Raw genomic sequence first — 14,174 nt, forward strand, 5'->3', positions numbered from 1 at the left:
CCTTTTCTCTCTCCCTCTCCTCCAACACTACTCACTCTGCCCCTACACAGATGGTAATGAGCCGTCGCAACCTTCGCTCTCTCTCTCCCGCTCTCTATCCTCTTCCATCCTATCATCTCTTCCCTCTGCTCAATCCTTCTCCTCCAATCTCCTGATTCTGCCTCCTCAACCCTCCTCTCCTCCCTTTCTGCATCCTTTGACTCTCTATGTCCCCTATCCTCCCGGCCGGCTCGGTCCTCCCCTCCAGCTCCGTGGCTTGATGACTCATTGCGAGCTCACAGAACAGAGCTCCGGGCAGCTGAGCGGAAATGGAGGAAAACTGGACTCTCTGCGGACCTGGCATCTTTTCACTCCCTCCTCTCTACATTTTCTTCATCTGTTTCTGCTGCTAAGGCCACTTTCTACCACTCTAAATTCCAAGCATCTGCCTCTAAGCCTAGGAAGCTCTTTGCCACATTCTCCTCCCTGCTGAATCCCCCCCCCCCTCCTCCCTCTCTGTGGATGACTTCGTCAACCATTTTGAAAAGAAGGTTGACGACATCCGATCCTCGTTTGTTAAGTCAAATGACACTACTGGTCTTGCTCACACTGCCCTACCCTATGCTTTGACTTCTTTCTCACCTCTCTCTCGAGAAAAAATCTTGCGACTTGTGACGGCAGGCCGCCCAACAACCTGCCCGCTTGACCCTATCCCCTCCTCTCTTCTCCAGACCATCTCCGGTGACCTTCTCCCTTACCTCACCTCGCTGATCAACTCATCCTTGACCGCTGGCTATGTCCCTTCCATCTTCAAGTGAGCGAGAGTTGCACCCCTTCTCAAAAAACCAATTCTCGATCCCTCTGATGTCAACAACTACAGACCAGTATCCCTTCTTTCTTTTCTCTCCAAAACTATTGAGCGTGCCGTCTTTAGCCAACTCTCTTGCTATCTCTCTCAGAATGACCTTCTTGATCCAAACCAGTCAGGTTTCAAGACTGGTCATTCAACTGAGACTGCTCTTCTCTGTGTCACGGAGGCTCTCTGCACTGCTAAAGCTAACTCTCTCTCCTCTGCTTTTGTCCTTCTACACCTGTCTGCTGCCTTTGATACTGTGAACCATCAGATCCTCCTCTCCACCCTCTCCGAGCTGGGCATCTCCGGTGCGGCTCACTCTTGGATTGCATCCTACCTGACCGGTCGCTCCTACCAAGTGGTGTGGCGAGAAGCTGTCTCCCGCACCATGTGCTCTCACCACTGGTGTCCCCCAGGGCTCAGTTCTAGGCCATCTCCTATTCTCGCTTATACACCAAGTCACTTGGCTCTGTTATATCCTCACATGGCCTCTCCTATCATTGCTACGCAGACGACACACAACTAATCTTCTCCTTTCCCCCTTCTGATAACCAGGTGGCGAATCGCATCTCTGCATGTCTGGCAGACACATCAGTATGGATGACGGATCACCACCTCAAGCTGAACCTTGGCAAGACGGAGCTGCTCTTCCTCCCGGGGAAGGACTGCCCGTTCCATGATCTCGCCATCACGGTTGACAACTCCGTTGTGTCCTCCTCCCAGAGTGCGAAGAGCCTTGGCGTAACCCTGGACAACACCCTGTCGTTCTCCGCTAACATCAAGGCGGTGACCCGATCCTGTAGGTTCATGCTCTACAACATTCGGAGAGTACGACCCTGCCTTACACAGGAAGCGGCACAGGTCCTAATCCAGGCACTTGTCATCTCCCGTCTGGATTACTGCAACTCGCTGTTGGCTGGGCTCCCTGCCTGTGCCATTAAACCCCTACAACTCATCCAGAATGCCGCAGCCCGTCTGGTGTTCAACCTTCCCAAGTTCTCTCACGTCACCCCCGCTCCTCCGCACACTCCACTGGCTTCCAGTTGAAGCTCGCATCTGCTACAAGACCATGGTGCTTGCCTACGGAGCTGTGAGGGGAACGGCACCTCTGTACCTTCAGGCTCTGATCAACACCCAAACGAGGGCATTGCGTTCATCCACCTCTGGCCTGCTGGCCCCCCTACCTCTGCGGAAGCACAGTTCCCGCTCAGCCCAGTCAAAACTGTTCGCTGCTCTGGCACCCCAATGGTGGAACAAGCTCCCTCATGACGCCAGGACAGCGGAGTCACTCACCACCTCCTGGAGACACTTGAAACCCCACCTCTTTAAGGAATACCTGGGATAGGATAAAGTAATCCTTCTACCCCCCCTTACCCCACCCCAAAGAAAAAAATATACAGTTTAAAACAAATGTTTCCAGTCGGAGCTCTAGAAAGAGTCCAGAATTCCTAGTAGGATGACCATTTAAAACAAATGTTTCCAGTCGGAGCTCTAGAAACACACCAAAATTCCCAGTTGGATGACCGTTTAAAACAAATGTTTCCAGTCGGAGCTCTAGAAAGAGGCCAGAATTTTGAGTTGGATGACCGTTTAAAACAAATGTTTCCAGTCAGAGCTCTAGAAAGAGGCCAGAATTCCCAGTTGAATGACTGTTTAAAACAAATGTTTCCAGTCGGAGCTCCAGAAAGAGGCCAGAATTTTGAGTTGGATGACCGTTTAAACAAATGTTTCCAGTCAGAGCTCTAGAAAGAGGCCAGAATTCCGAGTTGAATGACCGTTTAAAGCAAATGTTTCCAGTCGGAGCTCTAGAAAGAGGCCAGAATTCCCAGTTGGATGACCGTTTAAAACAAATGTTTCCAGTCGGAGCTCTAGAAAGAGGCCAGAATTCTGAGTTGAATGACCGTTTAAAACCAATGTTTCCAGTCGGAGCTCTAGAAAGAGACCAGAATTCCCAGTTGGATGACCGTTTTAAAACAAATGTTTCCGGAGCTCTAGAAAGAGACCAGAATTCCCAGTTGGATGACCGTTTAAAACAAATGTTTCCAGTCGGAGCTCTAGAAAGAGACCAGAATTCCCAGTTGGATGACCGTTTAAAACAAATGTTTCCAGTCGGAGCTCTAGAAAGAGACCAGAATTCCCAGTTGGATGACTGTTTAAAACAAATGTTTCCAGTAGGAGCTCTAGAAAGAGACCAGAATTCCCAGTTGGATGACCGTTTAAAACAAATGTTTCAGTCGGAGCTCTAGAAAGAGGCCAGAATTCCCAGTAGGATGACCGTTTAAAACAAATGTTTCCAGTCGGAGCTCTAGAAAGAGGCCAGAATTCCGAGTTGGATGACCAATTAAAACAAATGTTTCCAGTCGGAGCTCTAGAAAGAGGCCAGAATTCCGAGTTGAATGACCGTTTAAAACAAATGTTTCCAGTCAGAGCTCTAGAAAGAGGCCAGGAATTCCTTGTTGAATGACCGTTTAAAACAAATGTTTCCAGTCGGAGCTCTAGAAAGTGGCCAGAATTCCGAGTTGGATGACCGTTTAAAACAAATGTTTCCAGTCGGAGCTCTAGAAAGAGACCAGAATTCCCAGTAGGATGACCATTTAAAACAAATGTTTCCAGTCGGAGCTCTAGAAAGAGACCAAAATTCCCAGTTGGATGACCGTTTAAAACAAATGTTTCCAGTCGGAGCTCTAGAAAGAGGCCAGAATTCCCAGTTGGATGACCGTTTAAAACAAATGTTTCCAGTCGGAGCTCTAGAAAGAGACCAGAATTCCGAGTTGGATGACCGTTTAAAACAAATGTTTCCAGTCGGAGCTCTAGAAAGAGGCCAGAATTCCCAGTAGGATGACCGTTTAAAACAAATGTTTCCAGTCGGAGCTCATTTTTTCCCCATTTCCCAGTTGTCTTGAACTCATTGAAGTCGGAAGTCTGAGATTTCCCAGGTCAGAGTTTCCAGTTGTTTTGAGCACAGCACGGCATTAATAAAGATTATGCCAGAGTCTCCAGTCAAGTAAAATGACGTAGGGGTTTAACAGCAGTTGGCATCCAACGTTATGCTGCATTACCGCCACCTACTGTACTGGAGTGTGGGCCAGAGACAGGGAGAAACTAAATCCTACCTGCTCTTAAAGCCAAGCACCACAGACTAAAAGGGATTGTTTTTCCTTTACTCTCATCAGACTGAAACTTTACCAGTTGAAAGTATACATAAATACAATATATTTTTGAATTACAAGTTGTATTTGTTATAAAAGTAAAATATGCAAATAAGGCAAAACCTCCTTAAATATGCACTAATTTGCATATTAGGAGAATCTGTTTTTTCAACACATTGCTTCCAGACACTCACTGGTCAGACTTTTTACAGAACAGTTTATCAAAATATTGTCATTTCATGGAATAAAAAAAATAACCTCTATTCACATGTATGACGGATGCATATTTTGCATATATTTACAGATAAAATGACACTTACAATAAAAACGACACAAGATATCAAAAAAAGCCACGGTAAAAGTCTGACTATAAGACCTAAGAACCTGTGTGCTGAATAATGTTAATGTCCTCTGAAGACTGAGAAAAATGAATTGTCACACGGGGAACATGTCATTTAGAGAACATGGCTGATAAAAATAGGCTAATGCAATTCAAATGGACTTTCTATAAATATGACCATTTACGTCACATTAAATGTATCTCTTTTTCATATATCACTTCTAAACTGTCAAATAAACATCAAATATACCTTTTACAAATACATCAGCACGTTTAATACATTTGTTTCAAGCAATAGAGCATATGCTTTGAATTTTTGGCCAAATTCTCATATCACTTTGCTCAATTTGTCACATCCAAGGCTAGCATATGGCTGTTGAAATGTGCAGAACAGTAATCAGCTATGCCTGCCCCATATGTACGGCCCTCTTTGAGTTGTTGCTGGTGCTCCTTTACTTTCTTGACTGTGTCATGTGACCTGCGCCTCCCTTGTCACACTCCATTGAAGCAGCATCAGCTCTCACAACTCCTCTCTGATTGCTTCCAGTGTCACCAAAGTGCTGCCAATACAAAATTAGTCCATCACATTTGATATAGCAGTGGCTCCCTCATTGAGCGTGGCTACTGCCATACTGGCAATGAGGCTTTTGCCCACGAAGACAGTTTTGGGGCGTCGCGACCATATTAGAGTTCAGACATTCATTTGCATTCTGGGTTCCTCCATGCTACATTCTTTTGAGGATGTTATCATTTGACATCCTATGATATACAGGTACCATTTTCTGTGCATCCTCTCAATTAAAGAATGTATGGCCTCCATGTTTTTTGTGACTGGGTGACTGGGTGGATCTTCACCATTTTCTAGGGCTGGCTGGTACCAGCACCAATGTACACACTAGCCAATGTACAAACTAGCCGCCGAAATTGTCGCAACCCCTATTACTAGTCTGTTCAACCTCTCTTTCATAACGTCTGAGATCCCCAGAGATTGGAAAGCTGCCGCGGTCATCCCCCTCTTCAAAGGGGGTGACACTCTAGATCCAAACTGCTACAGACCTATATCCATCCTGCCCTGCCTTTCGAAAGTATTCGAAAGCCAAGTTAATAAACAGATCATCGACCATTTCGAATACCACCGTACCTTCTCCGCTATGCAATCCGGTTTCCGAGCTGGTCACGGGTGCACTTCAGCCACGCTCAAGGTCCTAAACGATATTATAACCGCGATTGATAATAGACAGTACTGTGCAGCCGTCTTCATAGACCTGGCCAAGGCTTTCGACTCTGTCAACCACCGCATTCTTATTGGCAGACTAAATAGCCTTGGTTTCTCAAATGACTGCCTCGCCTGGTTCACCAACTACTTCTCAGATAGAGTTCAGTGTGTCAAATCGGAGGGCCTGTTGTCTGGACCTATGGCAGTCTCTATGGGGGTGCCACAGGGTTCAATTCTTGGGCCGACACTTTTCTCCGTGTATATCAATGATGTCGCTCTTGCTGCTGTTGACTCTCAGATCCACCTCTACGCAGACGACACCATTTTGTATACATCTGGCCCTTCATTGGACACTGTGTTAACAAACCTCCAAACGAGCTTCAATGCCATACAACAATCCTTCAGTAGCCTTCAACTGCTCTTAAACACTAGTAAAACTAAATGCATGCTTTTCAATCGAACGCTGCTAGCACCCGCCCACCCGACTAGAATCACCACTCTCGACGGGTCTAACCTGGAGTATGTGGACAACTACAAATATCTAGGTGTCTGGTTAGACTGTAAACTCAACTTCCAGACTCACATAAAGAATCTCCAATCCAAAGTTAAATCTAGAATCGGCTTCCTATTTCGCAACAAAAGCCTCCTTCACTCATGCTGCCAAACATGCCCTCGTAAAACTGACTATCCTACCGATCCTTGACTTCGGCGATGTCATTTATAAAATAGCCTCCAACACTCTACTCAGCAAATTGGATGTAGTCTATCACAGCGCCATCCGTTTTGTCTCCAAAGCCCCATACACTACCCACCACTGTGACCTGTACGCTCTTGTTGGCTGGTCCTCACTACATGTTCGTCGTCAAACCCACTGGCTCCAGGCCATCTATAAATCACTGCTAGGCAAATCCCCGCCTTATATTAGCTCATTGGTCACCATAGCAGCACCCACCCGTAGTCTGCGCTCCAGCAGGTATATCTCACTGGTCATTCCCAAAGCCAACACCTCCTTTGGCCGCTCATTCCTTCCAGTTCTCTGCTGCCAATGACTGGAACGAATTGCAAAAATCTCTGAAGCTGGAGACTCTTATCTCCCTCAATAACTTTAAGCATCAGTTGTCAGAGCACCTTACCGATCACTAAACCTGTACACAGCCCATCTGAAATTAGCCCACCCAACTACCTCATCCCTATATTGTTATTTAATTTGCTCCTTTGCACCCCAGTATCTCTATTTGCACATAATCTCTTGCACATCTAGCATTCCAGTGTTAATACTATTGTAATTATTCTGCACTATAGCCTATTTATTGCCTTACCTCCATAACTTGCTACATTTGCACACACTGTATATATATTTTCTGTTGTATTTCTGACTTTATGTTTTTTTACCCCATATGTAACTCTGTGTTGTTTTTGTTGCACTACTTTGCTTTGTCTTGGCCAGGTCGCAGTTGTAAATGAGAACCTGTTCTCAACTGGCTTACCTGGTTAAATAAAGGTGAAAAAAAATAAAATAAATAAATAAATAAATAAACACACCTATCCCGTAGTTGGAAGTGAATCCTCTCTTGTGCCAAGAGCCATCAAAGGATCCATGAATGTCTATGATGGCATCCTCATCCTCCTTCAGCAACTCTGCTATGTCTGGGTCTATATCTGCACATTCTCATTTTGTCTCTCTTTACGTGGATTCCTCGGGAGATATTTTCAAACGAGCAAGCGCTGCTGCGGCACATGAGACCTTTTAACCAATCAGGTTGCGGAAAGTGCCATTAAACGTCAGTAACCAATCAGGTTGCCGGAAAGTGCCATTAAATTCCAGTAGCAATCAGGTTGCCGGAAAGTGCCATTAAACGTCAGTACATCGATACAGTACATAATTTAGCAGACACTCTTATCCAGAGCGACTTACAAATTGGTGCATTCACCTTAGAGCCAGTGGGATAACCACTTTACAATATATATATACAGTGAGGGAAAAAAGTGTTTGATCCCCTGCTGATTTTGTATGTTTGCCCACTGACAAAAGACATGATCAGTCTATAATTTTAATTGTAGGTTTATTTGAACAGTGAGAGACCAGTGAGAGACCAAAAAATCCAGAAAAGCGCATGTCAAAAATGTTATAAATTGATTTGCATTTTAATGAGGGAAATAAGTATTTGACCCCCTCTCAATCAGAAAGATTTCTGGCTCCCAGGTGTCTTTTATACCGGTAATGAGCTGAGATTAGGAGCACACTCTTAAAGGGAGTGCTCCTAATCTCAGCTTGTTACCTGTATAAAAGACACCTGTCCACAGAAGCAATCAATCAATCAGATTCCAAACTCTCCACTATGGCCAAGACCAAAGAGCTCTCCAAGGATGTCAAGGACGAGATTGTAGACCTACACAAGGCTGGAATGGGCTATAAGACCATCGCCAAGCAGCTTGGTGAGAAGGTGACAACAGTTAGTGCGATTATTTGCAAATGGAAGAAACACAAAAGAACTGTCAATCTCCCTCGGCCTGGGGCTCCATGCAAGATCTTACCTTGTGGAGTTGCAATGATCATGAGAACAGTGAGGAATCAGCCCAGAACTACACGGGGAGGATCTTGTCAATGCAGCTGGGACCAAAGTCACCAAGAAAACAATTGGTAACACACTACGCCGTGAAGGACTGAAATCCTGCAGCGCCCGCAAGGTCCCCCTGCTCAAGAAAGTACATATACAGGCCCGTCTGAAGTTTGCCAATGAACATCTGAATGATTCAGAGGAGAACTGGGTGAAAGTGTTGTGGTCAGATGAGACCAAAATCAAGCTCTTTGCCATCAACTCAACTCGCCGTGTTTGAGGAGGAGGAATGCTGCCTATGACCGCAAGAACACCATCCCCCACCGTCAAACATGGAGGTGGAAACATTATGCTTTTTGGAGTTTTTTCTGCTAAGGGGACAGGACAACTTCACCGCATCAAAGGTACGATGGACGGGGCCATGTACCATCAAATCTTGGGTCAGAACCTCCTTCCCTCAGCCAGCGCATTGAAAATGGGTCGTGGATGGGTATTCCAGCATGACAATGACCCAAAACACACGGCCAAGGCAACAAAGGAGTGGCTCAAGAAGAAGCACATTAAGGTCCTGGAGTGGCCTAGCCAGTCTCCAGACCTTAATCCCATTGAAAATCTGTGGAGGGAGCTGAAGGTTTGAGTTGCCAAACGTCAGCCTCGAAACCTTAATGACTTGGAGAAGATCTGCAAAGAGGAGTGGGACAAAATCCCTCCTGAATGTGTGCAAACCTGGTGGCCAACTACAAGAAACGTCTGACCTCTGTGATTGCCAACAAGGGTTTTGCCACCAAGTACTAAGTCATGTTTTGCAGAGGGGTCAAATACTTATTTCCCTCATTAAAATGCAAATCCATTTATAACATTTCTGACATGCGTTTTTCTGGATTTTTTTTGTTATTCTGTCTCTCACTGTTCAAATAAACCTCCCATTAAAATGATAGATTGATCATGTCTTTGTCAGTGGGCAAACATACAAAATCAGCAGGGATCAAATACTTTTTTCCCTCACTGTATATATATATTGTAAAGTGGTTATCCCACTGGCTCTAAGGTGAATGCACCAATTTGTAAGTCGCTCTGGATAAGAGCGTCTGCTAAATTATGTACTGTACTGATGTACTGACGTTTAATGGCACTTTCCGGCAACCTGATTGCTACTGGAATTTAATGGCACTTTCGGCAACCTGATTGGTTACTGACGTTTAATGGCACTTTCCGGCAACCTGATTGGTTAAAAGGCCTCATGTGCTGCACAGCGCTTGCTCGTTTGAAAATATCTCCCGCGAGGAATCCACGTAAAGAGAGACAAAATGAGAATATGCAGATATAGACCCAGACATAGCAGAGTTGCTGAAGGAGGATGAGGATGCCATCATAGACATTCATGGATCCTTTGATGGCTCTTGGCACGAGAGGATTCACTTCCAACTACGGGATAGGTGTGCACATTGGTGCTGGTACCAGCCAGCCCTAGAAAATGGTGAAGATCCACCCAGTCACAAAAACATGGAGGCCATACATTCTTTAATTGAGAGGATGCACAGAAAATGATACCTGTATATCATAGGATGTCAAATGATAACATCCTCAAAAAGAATGTAGCATGGAGGAACCCAGAATGCAAATGAATGTCTGAACTCTAATATGGTCGTGACGCCCAAAACTGTCTTCTTGGGCAAAAGCCTCATTGCCAGTATGGCAGTAGCCACGTTCAATGAGGGAGCCACTGCTATATCAGATGGGATGGACTAATTGTGTATTGGCAGCACTTTGGTGACACTGGAAGCAATCAGAGAGGAGTTGTGAGAGCTGATGCTGCTTCAATGGAGTGTGACAAGGGTAGGAGCAGGTCACATGACACAGTCAAGAAAGTAAAGCAGCACCAGCAACAACTCAAAGAGGGCCGTACATATGGGGCAGGCATTGCTGATTACTGTTCTGCACATTTCAACAGCCATACAAAAGCCTTGGATGTGACAAATTGAGCAAAGTGATATGAGAATTTGCCCAAAACTGCATATTTGCCCTACAGACCAGTATTCAAAGCATATGCTCTATTGCTTGAAACAAATGTATTAAACGTGCTGATGTATTTGTAAAAGGTATATTTGATGTTTATTTGTCAGTTTAGAAGTGATATATGAAAAAGAGATTAATTTAATGTGACGTAAATGGTCATATTTATGGAAAGTACATTTTAATTGTAGTCTGTGGTGTTTGGCATTACAGTTGTTCTCAATTGCTAAAACACAATTTCTGAAACCTTGCTCCATTTCCTGAAAACATTAAACACAAAACCTCATCTTCAAGCACTATTTACAAAACCTCTGACTCCTCTCGCAAAATGAAACATTCGCCCTCAAAACAGTTTTTACCTGTGTTCAAAATCAAACACTGCTCTCAAATCATAAACAAAGTGATCAAAATGATAAACACTCTCAAGCAGTCAGTAAACAATACACCGAAAAAATAGAAAACACATTGTTCAAAACATACAGTTCTCAGGGAGAAGTATATTTTAAATCTCAAAACAAATGTCATGTTTTTCCATCATTGTCTCTTCCTCTTCGTCCTCCTCTTCCTCATTCTTGACCTCCTCCTCCTCTTCCTCCTCGTCGCCCACCTGGCATACGCACTCGTCCTCGTCCTCTCACATTGTTTCTTCTATCCATTCTCAGACTTTCTCCTTCCCACCTTCAACAACGTGTTTGCTCTCTGAACTGCCTTATATTGGTTGTGTCGCATCATTTGAAACAGGTTAAATCCATTTTGAGTGGTTGTGTTCAATCAATGACATGTGTTCTCTATTTGTATTTGATTGTTGCCTCTTGTGTTTACCAGTATGGATGACATGTGCATTAGAGTGCAGAATGTGTTTGGAGAATGAGAATGTGTTTAGAGTTATGTTGAAAAGTCTAAGTGAGATCTGCATATTGTGTTTTACCATGTGAAATGGTTTAAGTTATTGACAACAGACTGCATAATTAGCTAAATGAGTCCAGGCAACTGAGAACTTTGTTCAGCCAATGGGTTTTAGTGTTTTAGCAATTTGGCCTTTTATAAACGCATTTCATGCAATTCCACGTCATTTTACTTGACTGCAGACTCTGGCATAATCTTTATTAATGCCGTGTTCAAAACAACTGGAAACTCTGAGCTGGGAAATCTCAGACTTCCGACTTTAATGAGTTCAAGACAACTGGAAAATAGGGAAAAAACGAGCTCCGACTGGAAACATTTGTTTTAAACGGTCATCCAACTGGGAATTCTGGCCTCTTTCTAGAGCTCCGACTGGAAACATTTGTTTTAAACGGTCATCCTACTGGGAATTCTGGCCTCTTTCTAGAGCTCCGACTAGAAACATTTGTTTTAAACGGTCATCCAACTAGGGAATTCTGGCCTCTTTCTAGAGCTCCGACTGGAAACATTTGTTTTAAACGGTCATCCTACTGGGAATTCTGGCCTCTTTCCAGAGCTCCGACTGGAAACATTTGTTTTAAACAGTCATCCAACTCGAAATTCTGGCCTCTTTCTAGAGCTCCGACTGGAAACATTTGTTTTAAACGGTCATCCTACTGGGAATTCTGGCCTCTTTCCAGAGCTCCGACTGGAAACATTTGTTTTAAACGGTCATCCTACTGGGAATTCTGGCCTCTTTCTAGAGCTCCGACTGAAACATTTGTTTTAAACGGTCATCCTACTGGGAATTCTGGCCTCTTTCCAGAGCTCCGACTGAAACATTTGTTTTAAACGGTCATCCTACTGGGAATTCTGGCCTCTTTCTAGAGCTCCGACTGGAAACATTTGTTTTAAACTGTCATCCTACTGGGAATTCTGGCCTCTTTCTAGAGCTCCGACTGGAAACATTTGTTTTAAACGGTCATCCTACTGGGAATTCTGGCCTCTTTCCAGAGCTCCGACTGGAAACATTTGTTTTAAACGGTCATCCTACTGGGAATTCTGGCCTCTTTCTAGAGCTCCGACTGGAAACATTTGTTTTAAACTGTCATCCTACTGGGAATTCTGGCCTCTTTCTAGAGCTCCGACTGGAAACATTTGTTTTAAACGGTCATCCTACTGGGAATTCTGGCCTCTTTCTAGAGCTCCGACTGGAAACATTTGTTTTAAACGGTCATCCAACTCGGATTTCTGGCCTCTTTCTAGAGCTCCGACTTACCTGATTTGAAGACCACTGATGTCATGATTCTACCAAATGTTTTCCCGAGTTCCCATTTGACTTGAAAGCGCAATACCGCACAAATGATCGAAATGACAGGCTATTTATGACACTGAAAAACTGAGAATCTGAGATCAATGAAAACGAACTTGAATCCATCAATAGCCTATGCCTGGGTGTGTCTAGACATGTTGTATGCTACAATATGAGGAGGAAATTATAGTCCTAAAAATGTTTTAAAGTTTCACTGACAGATTTGCCGCGCGTTCCCCACAGTATGCCTTGTTATTGTGCTGCACTCCATTTACATTTTAGTCATTTAGCAGACGCTCTTATCCAGACCGACTTACAGTTAGTGAGTGCATACATTTTCATACTGGCGCACCGTGGGAATCGAACCCACAACCCTGGCATTCCAAATGCCATGCTCTACCAACTGAGCTACACGGGGCCTAGGTTATTTTTAAAATAAGCTATTTATCCTCTGTGACTACATTTTAGGCTTTCTCATGGTGTAGTATGCTATTTTGAATTATTTCATTTATTTCTGAACAGACAGCAGTAATTCTATAACTTTGTAAAATGTATTTGAATTGATCAGGCGAGCTGCAGCTCCTCCAGAACCCTTGGCGTGGCTCTTACATGATGGGCAATGCTGGAGAGATGGGAGTTGGAGGCTCATGTCTGTCAGAGCAGAGAGAGTTCTGGGAGAGATTATTAGAATTTTTACTTTGCTAAAAGTGACAATTATCTTTCATGCCAGGAGAGGTACGGATCCGGCCAAATAGGTTCCTGAACAAAACAGTCCAAAACGGAGAGGTGCCGGATCCTGTTCCGGCAGGATCCGGATCAAATTAAGCACTGATAATACACTATAACCATCATATCAAAGTAAACTTGGAGTCACGCGATATGTTGCGTGGTCCTCCCACTACGACTGGGGGAAAGCAGGCAGTTTTAGGCTACAGATGAAATAAGTTATGATGAACTTCACAGGTTGTTGAAAGTGCAAGGTGACGAGCTTGATGCTCCTTTCCAATAAATATTAAGGGTCTTATTCAGCTAACATGATGATCGATGCTTAGCTGCCATTTGTGAAATACAAATAATATCGATATAGCCATGCCCACACTGTATCTGTGAGTTGTTGGCATGTACCATGGCCAGAGTGGGCACATTTGCTATATAATGCAACAGCTTTAGTGACAAAACCATCAGTAGAGTTGAAGATGCGATGGAAACCCATTTAACTTGTGTTTTTCATGTGGCACATGGGAATTTAACCACAAAAGTAATTACGTTATCATGTACAGTCTTTTATCCACAAAAAATCAGTTTGATGGAAACATGCGCATATTGTTTTATGCAGATTTTAGAACATTCGCATGGAAACCTTTCGAATATTGGATGAAAACCGATCTATTGACCAGATACTCCATTGGCCGCTCTAACAATGAAAATAATTGTCTTAAAAAGTTAAAGGCAGTCGAGAGGAAGCAAGATCAACAGAACCGAAAACCAGAAAAAAATGTTTTCAAGGAAAAGCAACAGAACCGGGAACGAAAGTGATCGATAGTGTTCCAGAACAGAACTGTTATTTTAAAAACAACTGGTTAAAAAGTGTTATTTTACGAGTCACACACAAAAAACGCTATAAAGTGCTAATGCAAAGACCTCACTCTGTCACTCCAACTTATTCCAGCTTCTGCCTGCCAGCTGAAAGTCTTTACCAGTGGGTGTGTTTAGGCTACCTGCCCCTCCCCTCTCTGAAGCAGAGGCTACTGTACTGACGTTACAAGCTTCATTCAGAAGATAGATGGTTTATTTGCTAGAGAAGAGAATGGTGGTGTCGGGAAGAGTGGGGTGTGCCGGACACAACAAAAGTTTCAGATGCTTTTACTTTAG

General features: G+C 43.9%; 1 non-coding gene across 1 annotated transcript; it reads right to left on the reverse strand.

The window, feature by feature from the left end:
• Positions 1–12,646: 12,646 nt before the first annotated feature.
• Positions 12,647–12,722, reverse strand: trnap-ugg. The gene has a single exon. It is a non-coding gene; the product is annotated as a tRNA-Pro (tRNA).
• Positions 12,723–14,174: the final 1,452 nt, after the last annotated feature.

This window comes from Coregonus clupeaformis, unplaced genomic scaffold, assembly GCF_020615455.1.
Source record: "Coregonus clupeaformis isolate EN_2021a unplaced genomic scaffold, ASM2061545v1 scaf0730, whole genome shotgun sequence".
NCBI classification, from domain to species: Eukaryota; Metazoa; Chordata; class Actinopteri; order Salmoniformes; family Salmonidae; genus Coregonus; species Coregonus clupeaformis.